This window comes from Xyrauchen texanus, chromosome 3, assembly GCF_025860055.1.
Source record: "Xyrauchen texanus isolate HMW12.3.18 chromosome 3, RBS_HiC_50CHRs, whole genome shotgun sequence".
NCBI classification, from domain to species: domain Eukaryota; kingdom Metazoa; phylum Chordata; class Actinopteri; order Cypriniformes; family Catostomidae; genus Xyrauchen; species Xyrauchen texanus.
In genome coordinates, this window is record NC_068278.1 from 50,147,334 (window position 1) to 50,166,127 (window position 18,794).

Below are 18,794 nucleotides of genomic sequence, written 5' to 3' on the forward strand. Positions count from 1 at the left end.
GTGTAACGTTCATTCCTTCGACGATAAACGCAAGTCCGAACATCACCCCTGGTGAGACAAAACCACGACTTGTCAGTGAAGAGCACTTTTTGCCAGTCCTGTCTGGTCCAGTGAAGGTGGGTTTGTGCCCATAGTCGACGTTGTTGCCGGTGATTTCTGGCAAGGACCTGCCTTACAACATGCCTACAAGCCCTCAGTCAAGCCTCTCTCAGCCTATTGCGGACAGTCTGAGTACTGATGGAGGGATATTGCATTCCTGGTGTAACTCGTTCAGTTGTTGTGGACTCCTGTACCTGTCCCACAGGTGTGATATTTGGATGTACCGATCCTGTGCAGGTGTTGTTACACGTGGTCTGCCACTGTGAGGACAATCAGCTGTCCTTCCTGTCTCCCTGTAGCGCTTCCAGCGTCTCACAGTACAGACATTCAATTTATTGCCCTGGCCACATCTGCAGCCCTCATGCCTCCATCATGCAGATGAGCAGGGACCCTGGGCATCTTTATTTTGGTATTTTTCAGAGTCAGTAGAAAGGTCTCTTTAGTGTCCAAAGTTTTTATAACTGTGACCTTAACACTTTAAACATTGTTTAAACCCTTTACATTAAAGATCTGTAAAGTTATTTGGATTTTTACAAAATTATCTTTAAAATGCAGTGTCTTGAAAAAGGAATGTTTCTTTTTTTGCTGAGTTTAGTTATCACTTTACATACCCAGACCTGATAGAGAGACCTGATAAATGGTTCACTGAAAAGAAGCACAAATTTAAGATACAGTACAAACATCAGTATTGAGACTTTGAAATGTTAAAAATATTATGTTCATGACATGAGTCTGGCCAACTATTTGAGCATTAAATAAAGCATCATATGTCTTTAATGTTTATTCTTCATTCATTAAATATATGAATATTTTTTGCATCCCCTCACAGTAAATTACAATTACAAGTGAATGTTTATCACTTTTTTTTTAATATCTTCCTTGGTGCCTACATGATTGTGTGAAATCACGCACCTGCATCTCGTGAAATCTGATTTAAAATCTTGCAATTTTCCCAGTAGGAAGTTGGAAAATCTGACTTTCCGAGTTGAATGGAATGCAGCATAAGTTCAGGCATGAAACTCAGAATAGCGCAAGCAAATAAGTTATTTTTTTTATTATCTGTTAGCCAATCGGCTCACATGGTATTAGCTAATTTGTCCTTTGACGTGTAATCGGTTAGCCAATCAACTTCATTTCTATGTCTAATTGTGCAGCTGTGTGTCTAATTGTGCAGCACTATGTCATACATGGTCGATGCAACATGTCTTATATTCCCCTTCTGTCATTCACTCGACGTTGTGTCGATGTAGTGACACTAGGGGTTAATCTCGAGAGTCTTAGTGTCACGAACGCCTACGAAGGCGCCTCCCCAATCGGCCACCGGAGATCTGACTCACCTGAATATTAATCTTCTCCGTAACCCACATACCGGGCTTGATTAATTCACAGCTGTTCCCCATTCATCTCCCTCTATTTAAGCCACGCACAGTTACACTCACACTGCGAAGTCTTGTTTGTTCCGGCTACAATACTCTCGCCTGCCTTCCCGTATTGCTGTTTGCTGCCTGCCCCGACATTCTGCCTGCCTCACCTCGCTCTCTGCCTGCCTACGATTGCCCTGTTCACCCATTGCCTGACCATTGCCCGTTATCCTCTGTGTTTCCAATAAAGACTGCTTATGGATCCCAACTTACCTGACTCTTTGTTACACTGAGACACCTTCAGATCTTTGAGAAAAGGCCAATGAGAATTGACAAGTAGAATTTGTCCCCTGTTCTTTCAGGTACAAACAGGTAAGTATCGTTACGCTGGGCAGCTAGCCGGGTGTACCGCTTGTGTATAGCACCTTTCCCCTTCTCTCCCATGCGTGCTCCCGAACTGTGAACCATGGATGTCCTTCCTCCTAGCCCTCTGGCTCACGAATTCAGTGGAGGACTTCTTATTCAGATCCAGTATGTGTGCTTAACGTGCCCTGTACTGGGGTAAGTGCTCCACAGATCTAGGTTACCCCGGTAACCTCCTGTGATGTATCTTCCATGGTACGGTCTCCCTTTCTTTTTCTTCGGTAGACCCACGTCTCCCTTGGCAATTTCCTCTCTGCCCCGGTCGCTGCGGTTGTAAAGCTCCACCCCTATGAAGGGCAGGACCTACCGCCGCACCCCTCCCATGTGCGCCCTTAGGCCCAAATGACGTATTCGCCACTTTTTTACCCTCCCCTCGGGGTTGTTTGGATTTACATTACATCAGGGGAGGCTACGTGCAGTCCGAGTGCATCTGTTCCTATGCTCACAGCAGCTTGCCTACACCTGCATTGGCAGTTCACGTAACACAGTTCAGCCATTGTGGCGTTTCGTATAAGGGACCCCTAGTTTCACTACATCGACACAAGTTGAGTGAGTGACAGAAGGGGAACATCTCGGTTACTGTCATAACCTCTGTTCCCTGATGGAGGGAACAAGATGTTGTGTCCCTCTTGCATTCCAGCCTCCCTTTTATACCCGTATGTCGGGGGGAGTGGCATGCAAATTCAACTCACCAATTCTCATTGGCCTTTTCTCAAAGATCTGAAGGTGTCTTGGGCTCTCGCGATTGACCCCTAGTGTCACTACATCGACACAACGTCTCGTTCCCTCCATCGGGAATGGAGATTACAACAGTAACCAAGATGTTTTTCTAATTGTGCAGCAACAGCAGCATGTCCACATGCTTAACTCAGTATGTCTGTGTATATTCTAGTAGTAGCATGTCTCCATTCTTGCTCTGCAGCAGCGTAGCAGATCTAGTCCGCCAAGACCATTATCCTTTCAATATCTCACCCACATTAACATGCTATATCCTTCCAAGAGTTTTCGTGACTTAACTATGATTTTACTAGAAATACCATTATACAAATATGGTTACTATTGTAAAACAATGCTTAACCCTTATGATCATTAACCATGATTTTACTACAGTAACCATAGTTTAAACATAGTATTTGGAGAAACTCAGCACACCCTGGATTCAAATTCGCAATTCCAGAAGTGGTAGTCTGCGTCTTTGCTTTCTGAACTACCCCAGGCCCAAAACCATTGTTAATTGGTTTTGGAAACCATGGTTCCCAGCAACAATAACAACAAAAAACATGGTTACAATAAATTACTACATTATTAACATAGTCAAACTGTGGTTAATTTATTGCAAAGGGGCGCAAAACTTATTGCAAGGGAACTTACATTTTTTTTATAAGGGAATGCAAAACTTTGTGAGGGAACACAAAACTTTTTATTTTTTTAATTACCTCAGTGTCCTCTAAGGGGCTCTGCAAAGGGGCTGCCAAGTAGTCTTTAGTAGCTCAAGGACTAGCTAAAGCTGTGGAGAAACTTGTATCTACGTTTAGGTTGTTTATAGAACATTATTAAAATTTTATCATCACTCAACTCTCTGGAATACCTGATTATGATTGTTAAATCACAGCATTCTGTAATCAAGTATTTTTGCATATTGACCACTAAACTATAATCGATCGATGTCTCAGGCAACCATAGCTGTGCTTGTGTCTCGTATCTCTCCACTGTCTCTTTCTATTTACATTATCCAGTAATATCTTCTTAAATCAATATTTAATGTAATTTGGTCAGTAGAGATGTACATTTGAATTCAGAAGTTTACCTTAGACCTTAGCCAAATACATTTAAACTCAGTTTTTCACAATTCCTGACATTTAATCGTAGAAAACATTCCCTGTCTTATGTCAGATAGGATCAGTACTTTATTTTAAGAAAGTGAAATGTCATAATAGAAGATATGAAATGAATAATAGAAGAGATAATTATTTATTTCAGCTTTTATTTAATTAATTACATTCACAGTGGGTTAGAAGTTGACATACACTTTGTTTGTATATTGGTAGCATTCCATTTAAATTGGTTAACTTGGGTCAAACATTTGGGTAGCCTTCTACAAGCTTCTCACAATTAGTTGCTGGAATTTTGGTTCTGAAGTGGTGTAACTGAGTCGGTTTGTAGGCCTCCCTGCTCGCATGCACTTTTTCAGTTCTGCCCATAAATGTTCTATTGGATTGAGGTCAGGGCTTTGTGATGGCCACTCCAATACTTTTACTTTGTTGTTCTTAAGTCATTTTGCCAAAATTCTGCTGGTATGATTGGGGTCATTGTCCATTTGGAAGACCCATTTGTGACCAAGCTTTAATTACCTAGCTGATGTCTTGAGATGTTGCTCAAATTCCTCAGAATTTTCCTTCCTCATGATCCCATCTATTTTGTGATGTGCACCAGTCCCTCCTGCAGCAATGCACCTCCATAACATGATGCTGCCACCCCCAAGCTTCACGATGGTGTACTTCGGCTTGCAATCCTCACCCTTTTTCCTCCAAACATAACAATGGTCATTATGGCCAAACAGTTTCATTTTTGTTCCATCAGACCAGAGTATATTTCTCCAAAAAGTAAGATCTTTGTCCCATGTTCACTTGCAAACTGTAGTCTGGCTTTTTTTATGGCGGTTTTGGAGCAGTGGTTTCTCCCTTGCTGAGCAGCCTTTCGGGTCATGCCGATATAGGACTCGTTGTACTGTGGATATAGATTATTGTCTACCTGTTTCCTCCAGCATCTTCACAAGGTTTCACATTTCCAAGCTGCTTAAATGCACAGTTAACTTAGTGTATGTAAACTTCTGACCCACTGTGATATAGTCAATTAAAAGTCTGTAAACAATTGTTGGAAAAATTACTCATATCATGCACAAAGTAGATGTCCTAAATGACTTGCCAAAACTATAGTTTGCTCATATTAAATCTGTGGAGTGGTTAAAAATTAGTTTTAATGACTTCAAACTTAGTGTATGTAAACTTCTGACTTCAACTGTAATAAGTTTGATTCACTTTGGAGAGTGTGTCTTTGAGACCTTTTTCCTCTGTATTCCATCTAAATTCTTATGTACTGTATTTATACACTTAACACATACTTTCTCCAACATTGAGCTTAAGCACTGACCTTTAGTGAGTTCCAGACTGAAGTGATAAATACACATCTATGATCTTTCTGCACCTCTGTTCCAGATATGCTGCCATAGGGCTTGACACTCTTGAAATGCTGACTTTCTTGTAGTGCTTCTGGAATGAATCCACTTCCACTGCAAACTTGTCGGCCTTCACCACTGCTTCAGGAACATTAAATTGGATACAAACAAGCTTTCATTCTTAAAACAGGAAGGGTTCAAATGAGCAAGAGTTGGTGTAACGATATATGGGGCAGTGGTGGCTCAGTGGTTAAGGCTCTGGGTTACTGACCAGAAGGTCAGGGGTTCATGCCCCGACACCACTGTTGGGCCCTTGAGCAAGGCCCTTGAACCTATCTGCTCCAGGGGTGCTGACCCTGCACTCTGACCCCAGCTTAGCAGGGATATGTGAAAAATAAATAATTTCACCATGTATATGCAGAAATGTATAATGTGTGACAATTGATCAATTTATTTATTTATTTATTTATTATATGGAGTGGTAGGGAAAGACAGAAAGTGGGGAGAGAAAAGGAGAATTCCAGACAGAGCAACTGAGCCCCAGCAGCCAAAATAATTTTTCCACTTTCATTCATTTTTTTTAATGAAATATTTCCTTTCTTCATGCCTCAGTGAAACCTCACTGCCTGACTCCTCACACAGGCATCATTGTGTATACAAACCGTAAAAGCCAATGAGAATTTATTCAGCTGGGTTCATCTGGCAGAGACGGGAGTTATAGTGGAGAGAAACTGATAGAAGGTGGAGGTCAAGAGTCAATGATGGAGGAGGATGCCAGTGACCGTTTTCACAGTAGCACCAGCTTCGATTTTTGACGGGAATGAAAAAAAAGCTCCTAGATAGATTACATTGAATGTTTATTATTTGGAGATTATTTATTATTTATTAATATATTATTATATTGAAAAATATTTTTTTAAAGTTTTGTCATTTATATAATCCAAAAACACTTTAATCAACTGTGTACCCATTAAATTGACTTTGAATTGTCTATTCCTCACTGTCTTGTTTAGTTTACAGACTAAAATCAAAGATGGTGCTGATGTGAATAAGGTAAATTCTAAATAAAGAATGGGTCTGTTCACACAAACACATTTATGTGTCCGTCCATGCTGTTTTCCAATAATTTTTCTATGTAAATTTGTGTTATATAGACATCTTCTTTGACAGCTGCAGCGCTTCTCTGCAAGATGTGGTACAACTGTCAAAGAAGACTTCTGTATAATGCAAATTTATATCGAAAAATTATTAGAAACAGCATGGATGGACACATAAACGCGTTCGTCATGTCATGTCAGAAACTTTGACATTTAAAAACACATCTCAAGATACCAGCATTCAGTTCGACTCATTGCATCTCATCTAGGTTGTTAGCGTAAGAAGAACGGGTTTAATCTAAATGGTCCCAAAGAGAAAGGGTAAAAAAAATAATAATTTCAGTGACCATTCCATTTCTTAAAATATAGCCCATATTTTCCTAACTTGTCTGCACTGTATGTGAAAGGTTTCCATTGGGAAGGATTATTTCTTGCATCTAATAGTGAAACTCAGATTTATTCCATCTAGCAGTGTGTGAAATCCATAAACATTCACCCTCTTTGACTCTCACAAATATATGACTGTCTGCTTGGCCAGGGTATACAAGAGTGCATTTACACAGAGAAGGGTGGTATTAGGTCTAGTATGAAAATTTGATCTTTACTATACAAGTTACCAATTGTGTTTGTTTCTATTACTTTCATACTTTCTAGGTTTCTTTCTTACATCTTTCTTTCTATTCCTTGCAAGTTATATTTATCTACCATCTTTCATCTCAGTCATTTCCATCACAAATTCATGAAAATATTTGCATCCAAGCAACACAGAACCTTTAGATTGTAATGTTTGTGCATTTGATTTGTTAATATGTGTGATTTAAGGCATTCTTTTGTTATGTTGTTTGGTTACTATATATTATTATCTTAATCGGAGGTATACTTTGTTTAGAGAGACTTATTGAGATAGACAGTGTTCACTTGTTTTATGTCAGGAAAGGCATCCAGGGAATGGGTTGCAGACAATGAAGGTCAATTCTTTAAGACAATACTATTAGATCAGAGGTAATTTGCTCATGGAGGATACGATTGAATATTTATCTGAACAAATTGTTGTTTTAATCAGAGAAAAGTGGATAAGCAAAATCACCATGGTCAAAAAGCATTTCTCTTTAACGCTCATAAATGGAATGAAGATAAGTGTTTTTTAGTAGTGCTAATGCATCCCTATTGCTATTGTTCATACTTTAGGGTTAGGGATTGTGAAAAAACACAAACTCGTCCCACAAAATTTATGCTGTGGATATGAATGATACCTCAAATAATGCAGCTTGTTGAGGAAAGGTGTGCTATTACTATTCTGATCAACCAGCCTTTTTTTTCTTTTTTTTTTTTTAGCAGATGATAAAATGGTGGGGAAAAAACCCATAGACTTGTATTGAAAGAGGGATCTGAGCCATATCCAGAGAACAAAATATCATACCAGAGACACTCAATGAGCACTTTATTAAGAACATCTCTACACCTATTTATTCATGTGATTATCCAATCATCAAATGGTGTGGCAGCAGTGCACTGCATTAAACCATACAGATATGAGTCAGGAGATACTTGTGGATGGGTTCTTTTAACTTGGGCAAGTAATCAACCACATTGCAACCTTATTGCAATGTCCTTGACAATCACCACCACAACCAATCAACAAGGCAGCAGGTTTTAATTTGCTCACAATTTCCTCTGAAAAAAAAATTATACTATTTTAATGCTTACTTGGTCATATTGAGGGTGCATATGGTTGGGTTTGTGATGTAAATTTGTGCTTTTAGGTCTGCATGAAAAAATAAAATAAAAATCTCTTCATATATGTGCTTTCACTTCTGACATATGACTAACAACAAACATCTGACATCTGGCCTGCACTTGACCCTGTGCTTTTTAAGCTGGATCTGTACAGTATTTATTGCTGTATGATGGCTGAAGGTGGAGGTGGGTTATGTATGCAAACCCTTGGCTAAATGATTGCAGATGCCTGGCTTTGGCTAAACAGTTTTGCATTCCTCCCTTGTCGCAGAGACATTAGACAAGCTCTGGTCTTATGGCCTGCTTTGAAAAAAAAAAAAAGAAAATCACTTATCTGTTAGCAGCACATGAACACGTAACAATCCCCATATCTTATCTTCCCCTGTTCAATAATGTCATAGCTTAAGGGCAGGTTCTGTCCTGCTCACAGGACTAACACCATCACAAGCTTTTGTACAGCATAAATGCCTGGCTAGTCAGCAAAGTGAATTGACGGGGGCATGTTTGTAATTTCAAATATTTGAATTTCCATAGAACAGATTTTAATATGTGTAATGTAAGTTGTAAGCATTGTGATGCCACAAACTTGTAGTTTAAATGTGTTCCACTCCATTTGTCAAAATCGCAACAACAACAAAGAAAAAACAACACAATTGTACAATAAAGTTGCATTTGTTAACGTTAACACAATACTTAACATGAACTAACAATGAGCAATACTTCAACAGCATTTATTAATCTTGGTTAATATTCATTTCTACATATACAGTACTAATAGATTTTTTTACATTGAAAGTTATGTATGTATACATTATGTAACATTATTTGTTTACTTGGTGTAGTTAATTTTAGTTAATGCAATATGAACTAACATGAACATAGTATTTTAATCAATTAACATTAACCAAGATTATAAAATGCTGCAATACTGATTAATTGATAGTTAATGATACTAATATATTAACTAACGTTAACAGAAAATAATTGTAAAGTGTGTTACCAATCAAACTTTGAGAACTACAAACATATTTGTAAGCTTTAAATAAAATATGATTTACGGTCAAAAAACTGTCTAGAACTCCCATTACTTAATCTATAATATAAAAATTATAGTTATGCGCATAATGTGTATTATGCATTATATATATTACATTCAAATTATACTATGGGGAAACATGTTCAAAATAAATTAAATGATTCCCCATAACAATCTACAATTTAAATATATCTATGAAATATTAACTTTATTTCAAAGTTAATTATGCATTTCAAATATTCAGAATGCATGAAGTCTTAAACATTAAGTATTCTTTAAATAAGTATTAATTATTAAATATTACAGATAGATAGATAGATAGATAGATAGATAGATAGATAGATAGATAGATAGATAGATAGATAGATAGATAGATAGATAGATAGATAGATAGATAGATAGATAGATAGATAGATAGATATTACGAAAAGCATTTTAAAACTATTATGAACTTATTATGGTTCTAGCAATGTGAAAAGACAGCATATATCACACCCCAGCACCAGACTATCAAATGTTGTTCTCAAGTGTTGTAAAACCTGATGATAACGGTCATGTTTAAATAGCCGCAGCTCTGGCTAAACATTCCTGTCTGTAGACCATCCAGCTATCAGCAAAATCCCTCTACTACACAGTGGCTCTCCCATCAGTGTGTCTTCTGTTGACAACATGCTGTTTAACACATCAAAACAATAAGTGCTTGCTATTAAGCCCGGCCTCTCCAGGACGGGTTACTCTGTTGCCCAAGAATGCCTCTTATCTCTCATGTTGTGCTTACTTGTTTTAGTCCCATAGCACATACTGGCACTCCCTTTTTATTCCAAGGGCTCAATGTAGCCATAACAGAAAGGTCGAATTAGAAGTTACCACTTAAACAAATGCCAATGGGGTTGCACAAGAAGGGTTTCCATAGAAGCAATATTTTTTGTAATTAACATTTTTTATTGATTAAAACAAAAGAACACAACACATACACACCAAATTAACATTTAACCCCCACTAATAACCGTTCCCAATCTCCAACCCCACCCTAACCCCAACAAACACCCTCATGGTCACATAAAATAAAGCACACAAAACAATATATATATATACATAATTGAAATAGACTTCTCTTTCCCAATCCCTTCCCCAAGAGTCCCCCAAAACCGCCAAATACCTACCCCACCTCCTGACAAACAAGTCCCCAAACTCCAGCCTTCTACCTGCCATCTCCTCGAAAGCTGCCACCCTCACCATCTCCGAACACCACTCCGGAAATAATGGCGCTCCGTCCGACTTCCACCCCCTTGAAATAATTTGTCAGCCAATAATAATATTATTCAGAACCCAATTTTTTGTCCCCCAAATGTATGACCGCCCCATCGCCCAAAATACAAAGTCTGGGGCAAAGTAAAATTTGAGAGCCTAAAACGTCACACAAATAACCTTCAATCAAAAATCTTGGAGCTTAACACACCCCCAAAAGTCATGGGTTGTGTCTCCAACTTCTGACTGGCAGGGAGTAATACACTGATGCCTCGTGACCTTTTCCAAAAGCAGTAATCACCTCTCCCAGAGTATCTGCCGCATCAGGGTGGTGTGAGCTACTCCAAAAAGCAATACAGATCAGGTGGCGCAGCTGAAAATACTTATAAAACTGAGATCTGGGAATCCCAAAATTATGAACCAAGTACTCAGAAGATCTCAACACTCCACTCTCATACAGGTCACAGAGTGTAGTAACCCCACTAACAATCCACTCTGACCAGCATAAAGCTGACTTTTTAATACAAAATTAGTGTTCAGACAAATGCTTGAGGTAACATTTAAATAAATGTCAGAATTAAACACTCTGGACACTTTTGTCCATACCGAGTGCAAATGCGAGATAATGGGATGTAACTTAACTTCTCCAATTAGTCTGATAGAGGCTTTGCAATGGCAAAATAGGGGCAATAACTTCCTGTTCAGTATAAAACCAGGAAGGGGCTCTTTCAGGTGGAAGCAACCAATGGGCCAAATGTCTGAGACTGAATGCATAATAATAAAACAAAATCTTAGGTAGACCTAGCCTACCTTTGTCAATCGGCCTATGTAATTTATTGAAATGTAATCTGGGATGCTTACCATTCCAAATGAAGGACTTTGCTATGCTATCAAATTGCTATAAATAAGAGAACGGGATATCTACAGGGAGAGATTGGAGCAGGTTGTTGAATTTTGGAATACAATTCATTTTAATATCATTAACCTCCCCTTCATAAATAACCTTCAATCATAGATAAATGTAATGAAGCTCACTTGCCCACATCACTCGAAAACCTTTTTATTAAGGGTTCAAAATTAACTCTAACTAAATCAGACAAATTTAAAGGGAATAAAAATGCCCAAATACTTAATGCCCTGTTTAGGCTGGAAAGCCATTACTAGGCAGTTTGCTGTCAGAGCCAAAGCTTTGGATTTAGACCAATTGACTTTGAATCCAAAGAACTTAGAAAAGGAATTAATAATTCTATGGAGGCAAGGCATATATCTAATGGGGTCAGAGATGAATAATAAAATATAATCTGCGTTAAGCAAAAACTTATGCGCCACACCTTCCACCACAACCCCTGGTAACTCATATTCCCTTCTTATCGCGGCGGTTTATGGTTCCAGGTCAAGAAAGAACAATAATGGTGATAGAGGGCAATCCTACCGGGTGCCCCTATCCAGAGTAAAACAATCTGAAATTAATCCATTTGATGGTACCGCCTCTACAGGGTCTATTAAGTAACTCCGTAGAAGCAATATTTATGGAAATGTGTACCTACAGAAATACTGTACCTACTACATGAAAGGAATATATCCATTTTGTTGATGTAATGTTTGTTTTTACTGTTATGTAAATTGAATGTAAAGCCTTGCAATGAATAGTAATAACCACATGAGATGCAATTCAGTTGTATGTAAATGTTGAGATTTGGACATGAAATGTGACCGGGTCACCAGTTAGACCAGCACTAAACCATTCTTATTTTAGCTAATAAGGTTAAGACACCTTATACAAATACACATCATGCCTACATTATCTTGAGCATCCCGAATTTTGATATACACTACTTGAGCACTTTATTAGGAACACTATGGTCCTAATAAAGTGCCCAAAGTGTGGTCTTCTGCTGCTGTAGCCCATCCGCCTCAAGGTTCAACATGTTGTGCATTCTGAGATGCTATTCTGCTCAAAACAATAGTACAGAGGGGTAATCTGAGATATCGTAGCCTTTCTGTCAGCTCGAACCAGTTTGGGGGGGTCTATTCTCAGTAAAGTCCAGAGAGTGTTGTGCCTGAAAATCACAGGAGATTAGCAGTTACGGAACAAATCAAGCCGTCCCGTCTGGCACCAACAATCATGCCAGGGTTGAAATAACTGAGATCACATTTTATCCTCATTCTAATGGTTGATGTGAATATTAAATGAAGCTCTTCACCCATATCTGGGGGATTGTACTTGCTTGTTTTAATTATTTGGCGGGTGTAATTGCATTAAAATGCAGGCACATCTCATAAATCCATTCACTCTGAGGCTGTTTGTGAGAGATAAAATGTCCATCATGTATACAAATGGCAACCGCTCTGTGCCCTGTTGTTGTCTTCCCCTGCATGTGCACAAAATCTCACATTAATTAACGATGCTCTTTCACCTTGTATCCATTTCTTGTCCTTCTGTGCCTTCATTTGGATTCCTCATTGTTTTTTTTCCCAGAGAAATATGCCTAATACCTACAAGATGTGCACCATCACAATTGGTGCATGCCCTGGCATAATGTCCTTTGTTGTAACCAAATATTTGTTTTTATGATATGTTTAAGAGGGACATAATTACATACCTGAGGCTATTATGAAATCCAATATTACAATTAAAATAATTTTATTTGCTTGTAATCTCCCTATACTAAGTCTAATATATGTTGTAAAAGGACAGGCAGGCTTTGAATGGTGACGCGTTTCTTAATAAAGCTGCTGGTCTCAGTTCTATGTCTTTGTTTTGCAGGACAGTGGTGAAATTGTCAGACAAGCATGGGGGAAATGTTACAAGAAGCATATTTTTAAAAGAAATGTTAAAAAGCTCCACTGCTGAAAAGTTGACAACCTACTAGTTGTCCCCTCCAGACAAAAAAGTGGCTTGCTAAAACCAGCGAGGACCTGCTACTTCACTCGTATATAATAAGTAAAACCCCCATGGTCAACAAGAAATAACATTCAGGTCAACTAGCTTCTCCTGTTGAGAACTAGCACTAACCAGCATTTAAAAAATGTATATGGTCTTTTAGGCAGAGCCTCTTGGCGAGTTCTGCTGAGAAAGAGATGAGCTCAAGCCCTGGTACGCATGCGCGCCAATTTATAAACAAACGCCAATGAGATTATGCAAAAGCTGTTTTCCCTAGAAACGACTTCTTTGGGGGGGTGGGTAAAATTGTCCATGTAAAGATACAAGTGAAAGGGAAATATCCGCAATGAAATGAGTATCAAACATAAATAAATAACAATAATATAAAAAAACATTTACAAATTTAAATTGGACTGCGTGACTTGACAGTTGCCTCTTAGCTGCATAGGTTACTACTTGCATATACAACGAATGTGAAGGCATGGGCTTGTGAATAATGTGGTAATCCTTATCTTCACAAAGTGCATAGATTCTTCCATCCTTATAAATAATTATTAAAAAAGTTAGTAAACATTCAAAAATGTATCGTTAATCTTAGTGGATTGTGTCCTGAAGCAAATGTGCGGCGAGATAGGCCTATCTGTAATTATACTGCCATAGACCAACAGCTACCCCTTGTGGTTCCTACGTAGACCTACAACTGCACGGTATCATGGAAATTAACTTTTTAGGTTAAATTAATGAATAAGGGGAAAATGTAAGCTATGCAATATGTATAATAATTATACGACAGTTAGTAAATATTTAAAAAAAAATCACTGCAGTTAATCCTTGAAATGTCATGGCAACTACCTACTTAAATCTTTCACCTATCAAACCTAAGCGTCCTCATGCTTGTAACGTTATGTTAATTTCTATTGCATATCTGATTGAAAATTAAATTACCATAAGTGTTTACCAAAGCAGTGAAATTAAGCGTTCATAAGTAACTGAAATAACTAAACGGAAGAATATACACCATAAATCACAAAACCATAATCAATCTTTTAATAAACTGAAGGGAACTGACTTTGTCACGTGAACCTGCCAGGTTACACATCCCAGATTCCCACAGTGTAAAGTGCAGGGTTTCGTGATATGGCAAAGAATGAATGTGAACAGATAGGCTCTGACATTAAACTGCCCGACTCCTTATCAGTGCCAGACTGCACAGACAAGATTAGATCCCTCTGAGACACTATATTCAATCTAGAGAGGCCATGAAAAGCTAATTGAAAGCTGGCTACAGAACTGCTGCCAAAGCAAATGACCACAGTCTTGCACCTTGCACACACTGTCACTCTCTCTCTCTCTCTCTCTCTCTCTCTCTGTCTCTCTCTCTCTCTCTCTCTCTCTCTCTCTCTCTCTCTATATCTCTTTCTCTCTCTCTTAATTTTAATTTCAATTTTAAGTACTTTATTAGAATGATTGTGCTTACATACAATATTGTCAAAGCATTAATACACAAAACAGATGATGACTCGACAAATAATAATAAAACAGTAACAAATAGCAATAAAAATATAATTGAAATAAGGTGCCAGGCAATTAATAAAATAAAATAAAAGCTATTATATAGTTTTGCAATATAAATGAAATAAGAATTTAATAAGACATTATGAACATTAAAAAAAAAATAGAAAATACTGTGACTAGTACGTTAAGGCAGTGATTGGTTTCTGAGGGTGTGTGCTTCAAAAATTAATTTTGCTGCAAATTATAAATGATGGTCCTCCCCCAGTAACACCTGCATTTGATCTGTTTCTTCTGAACTGGGAAAACTGTGGCATGAGGTTTGAGAGTTTGTGGAGGTATTTCTCTCTCACCTCTGCAAATTTCACACAGTGAAGGAGAAAGTGTGTCTCTGTCACGACCTCACCTGTGTCACAGTGAGCAGAGACTCGTTCTTCCTTTGGAAGCCATGTTTGTCTGTGTCTGCCTTTTTCTATGTTCAGACTGTGAGTACTGAGTCTGTATTTGGTGAGGATCTGTCTCTGTTTTGTATCTCTTACAGTGTGGAGATATTCTGCCAGATTATATGTTCTGTTTAGGGCCCGAAAACATTCCAATTTGCTTTGGTTTTTACTTTCATTTTCACAGTGGTACAAATATGACTATTCCCAGTGTAAGTTATGTTAGGCCTAAATATATGTATTTTGTGGATTGTTCTTTTCAATAGATAATGGATTATTTTGCTGAGATCTTTACTGAAATATATATATATATAATTATTTTATTTATTTATTTTTTTGACTGTCAGGGCCCAAACAGGTGCTGCTGTATTCCTTCTTTTGTGGTGGATAATAGAACCAAATCATCTGCATATATGAGAAACTCAACCTCTGTATCCATTAGAGTGAGACCAGGTGCAGGAGATTTTTAAATTTCTTTGTCTAATTCACACACACACACACACACACACACACACATATATATAAACTTAAAACTTATTGCTCCATTGTATATTTTTTTTTATGTCAATATATGTATCTATGCTTAAATGTATATGTTTGTATGTATATATGGTTGCATTGTCTTTGCACTGGAAGCTTCCTTCACCATATCAAATTCCTTGTGTGTTAAGCTGCAACTCTGTATCACTCAATGCCCTGAATGAAGCTTTCTGTTTTTCAACTGCTAATTTGGATGGAGCATTTACTATTTGTGTTTTCCTCCTATGCCACTTTCAATTAATGTAGGAAATAATCCCTCATTTTATCATAATTTGTATGTCTGTATTTGTCAGTAAGTGTACGCAAAGTAAAAATATATGGTCTGATGTCTGGAATTTAGGTATGAATTCAATCTGACTTTTGCTAGAGACAATAAGTTTTATAGGAAGTCAATAATTATGAGTTCAGTATGCTGCAGATGCTGAATATTAAGCCCAGTCTCATGAAAAATCTTTCATATTGCATGAGTTGTCTATTTCATATGAGTTCGTTCGTAAATTTGTAAGATCTTATCAAGTGCAAATGCCCGGATGTGTATTGTGGAAGCAAGCGCAAATTTGCCGCACGTGGCGTTAAGGACATGCTTATTAATATTATGCTTATTAATATTGTGCCCTTACCCAAACCCCTTATCTAAACCTAATCGATCAGTAGACTGTGTAAACATGATAGGAAGCTGTTGTGTGTGACCGGACCAAGTAGGCCTAACTGAGATATACGAGATGAAAATGATGAACAGCGACGTCATTGACTGTAGTGAAAGTCGTACAATCTCATATTAGCCCAATTTAGAAAAGTCATATGAATCCTTTCAATTTAGCCATGAAAGTGTGTAGTGATATTATGCTTATGAGTCCTTGGTTCCAGATCTCAGGGAAAGTGATCCATCCTGAGGATTAAGTTGGTTAAGTTTTAGAATGGCCAATCTGAATTTAGAAATTGTGTATTTAAAACTGAAGTATACTTTTTCATTGTTAAAATACTACCTCCTATCCCAGCTTAATATGCAGAGACAACTATTATTAAGCCATTCATAGGTTAATTTAACTGTAAACACTGTTTATTGTAATGACAGGGAAAAAACAAATTATAATCCAATCTGCTCAAAAGTACAAAAATATGTGGAAGGTGCTCTTTGGTATGGAAAACAACTCATGTCATCGAAAAATAGGTTTAAAGGCACACTTCATTCATTAGATAAAACCACCTTTATTGGATTGGTTATTTCATAGTAGAAGCGATTAAAAAATTGTAAACTATCAGCAATAAAAGAAAGAAATGTGGATTGCAAAACCATGCATATCGGCATTACTTTTCTTTCTTTTTCAATTTAGATTTACAGGGACAGTGCACATCAATAAACATTTCTTTATAATGTGTATGTTCCAGTTTAGCTATTACAGCTAATTTTCAATTGAAGTCCCTGGGCAGGAATTCTATTAAAAAAGCAGATATAAAAATATATATATATAATTCTTAGAATCCAAGTGAAAATAGACATCATAAAACAGTACCATACATACATACACACACACACACACACACACACACACACACACACACACACACACACACACACACAAAAGAATATGTTATAAGCATATTTGATTCATAATTGATGACAATTATAGCACACTTGTAAAACTGAACCTTGACAACTCTGTAAGAATGATATTATTGTCAGCTGTGTCAAAGGCCTTTCTTAGATCTAAAAATATGTCTCCCACAACTCCACCCTCATATAATTTCGATTTAACATTCTCTAGAAAAATACGATTTGCAGTTTCTCTCGCATGACTGGCTCCAAAGCCAAACTGCTTTGGATGTAATCTAAAAGGGCTGTTGTTAAGATAGGTGGTAAATGGTTCCACTATGCATTTCAATTATATTCGACACAACAGGCAATATACTAATAGGTCTATAATTATTAAGCTCTGATGAATCACCATTTTTTTTTTAAGGGGTTATTTTTTATGTCTTCTATGCCTCTGGGGAAATTCCAGAATTTATAAATAATATTTGTAATTGGGCCAGATAAACTTCCATTAAATGTTTTGGGAACACTGTATCATTTGCTTTTGAGTGCTTAAGAGAACTTATTAACATCCCAGCCTTTGACTCAGAAATATCACAATATCTTGAATACTGGTTGGCTATAATTTGCAGGTAAAACATATGGTCAATTTTTAATTATTTTCGTATATTCTTATGCACTACACTGACATCTTTGTCCACTTGATATACAGCTTGTACCGCTTTTAAAATATGCAGTGTCAAGTTACAACTCTGAAGAGGAGAAGCAGTTCAGTTTAATTCAGCTGCTCTGCCTCTTGCTGTTTTTAGCACAAACGTGTCATGAACACGTTCTTTCAACAGATGGATGTCTTTGACCGTTTTGATACGTTTCCAGTGATGTGATGTTGTATGTGTGTGCATCTAGTTCACACCGTGCTTTGGACTTTGTGTGTGCGTCGTGTGGATGTGTCTCCATCATATTTCAGTGTGGATTGTATGTTTTTTCGGCTTATGTCAGCATGGATTGCTTGTGAGTCAGTCATAATACGATTCAAGCTTTGCAAAGCAAATATTATTGATGGATGTTTAAAAAAAAAAAAAACACTTTGACCCGATTCAAAACAGTAAGTAAACCATTTAATTCAAGAATATTTAAAATGTCATAACTGTTTGATAGTTTATGGTGCTGAGTGTTAGCAATTGTGCTTGAGATGAGCAGTTTAATATATTAGGATGCAATGTGTTTGATGTGCGTTATGTGTAAACCCTGAAAGTTTTATAATGTTGAGGGGCTTGTTAATTCTCTTCTGATTAAGTTTTAAATATGGCTGATTTCGAGGGGCTGAACGATGTTAGCCAAACATAACAGTGAGCATTTACTTTGAAGTTTTAAGGAGGCGCTTAGGCAAAAACCATGTGTTTCAGACAGAAGGCCAGGGACCGGTTGGAAAATAAATTATTAAGTAATATTCATGTTTATTACTAAACATACTAAACATTATGTTCTGTTGCAAAAAAACAAACATATTAACATTATTAGGGGACCTCAGGGAAGATAATAAATCTACGTATATAAAAAAGAGCATTTCATGACCCCTTTAAACTGTGATCTGACATGGGTGTTAGTTGCTTGACTGTGAATGCTCAAGATAGATCCAAATCTGGCCCAAGAGCTGTAGGTGTCCCCTCTTATCCTACCATTGAAGATGAACAAAGCGAGAAGGGTA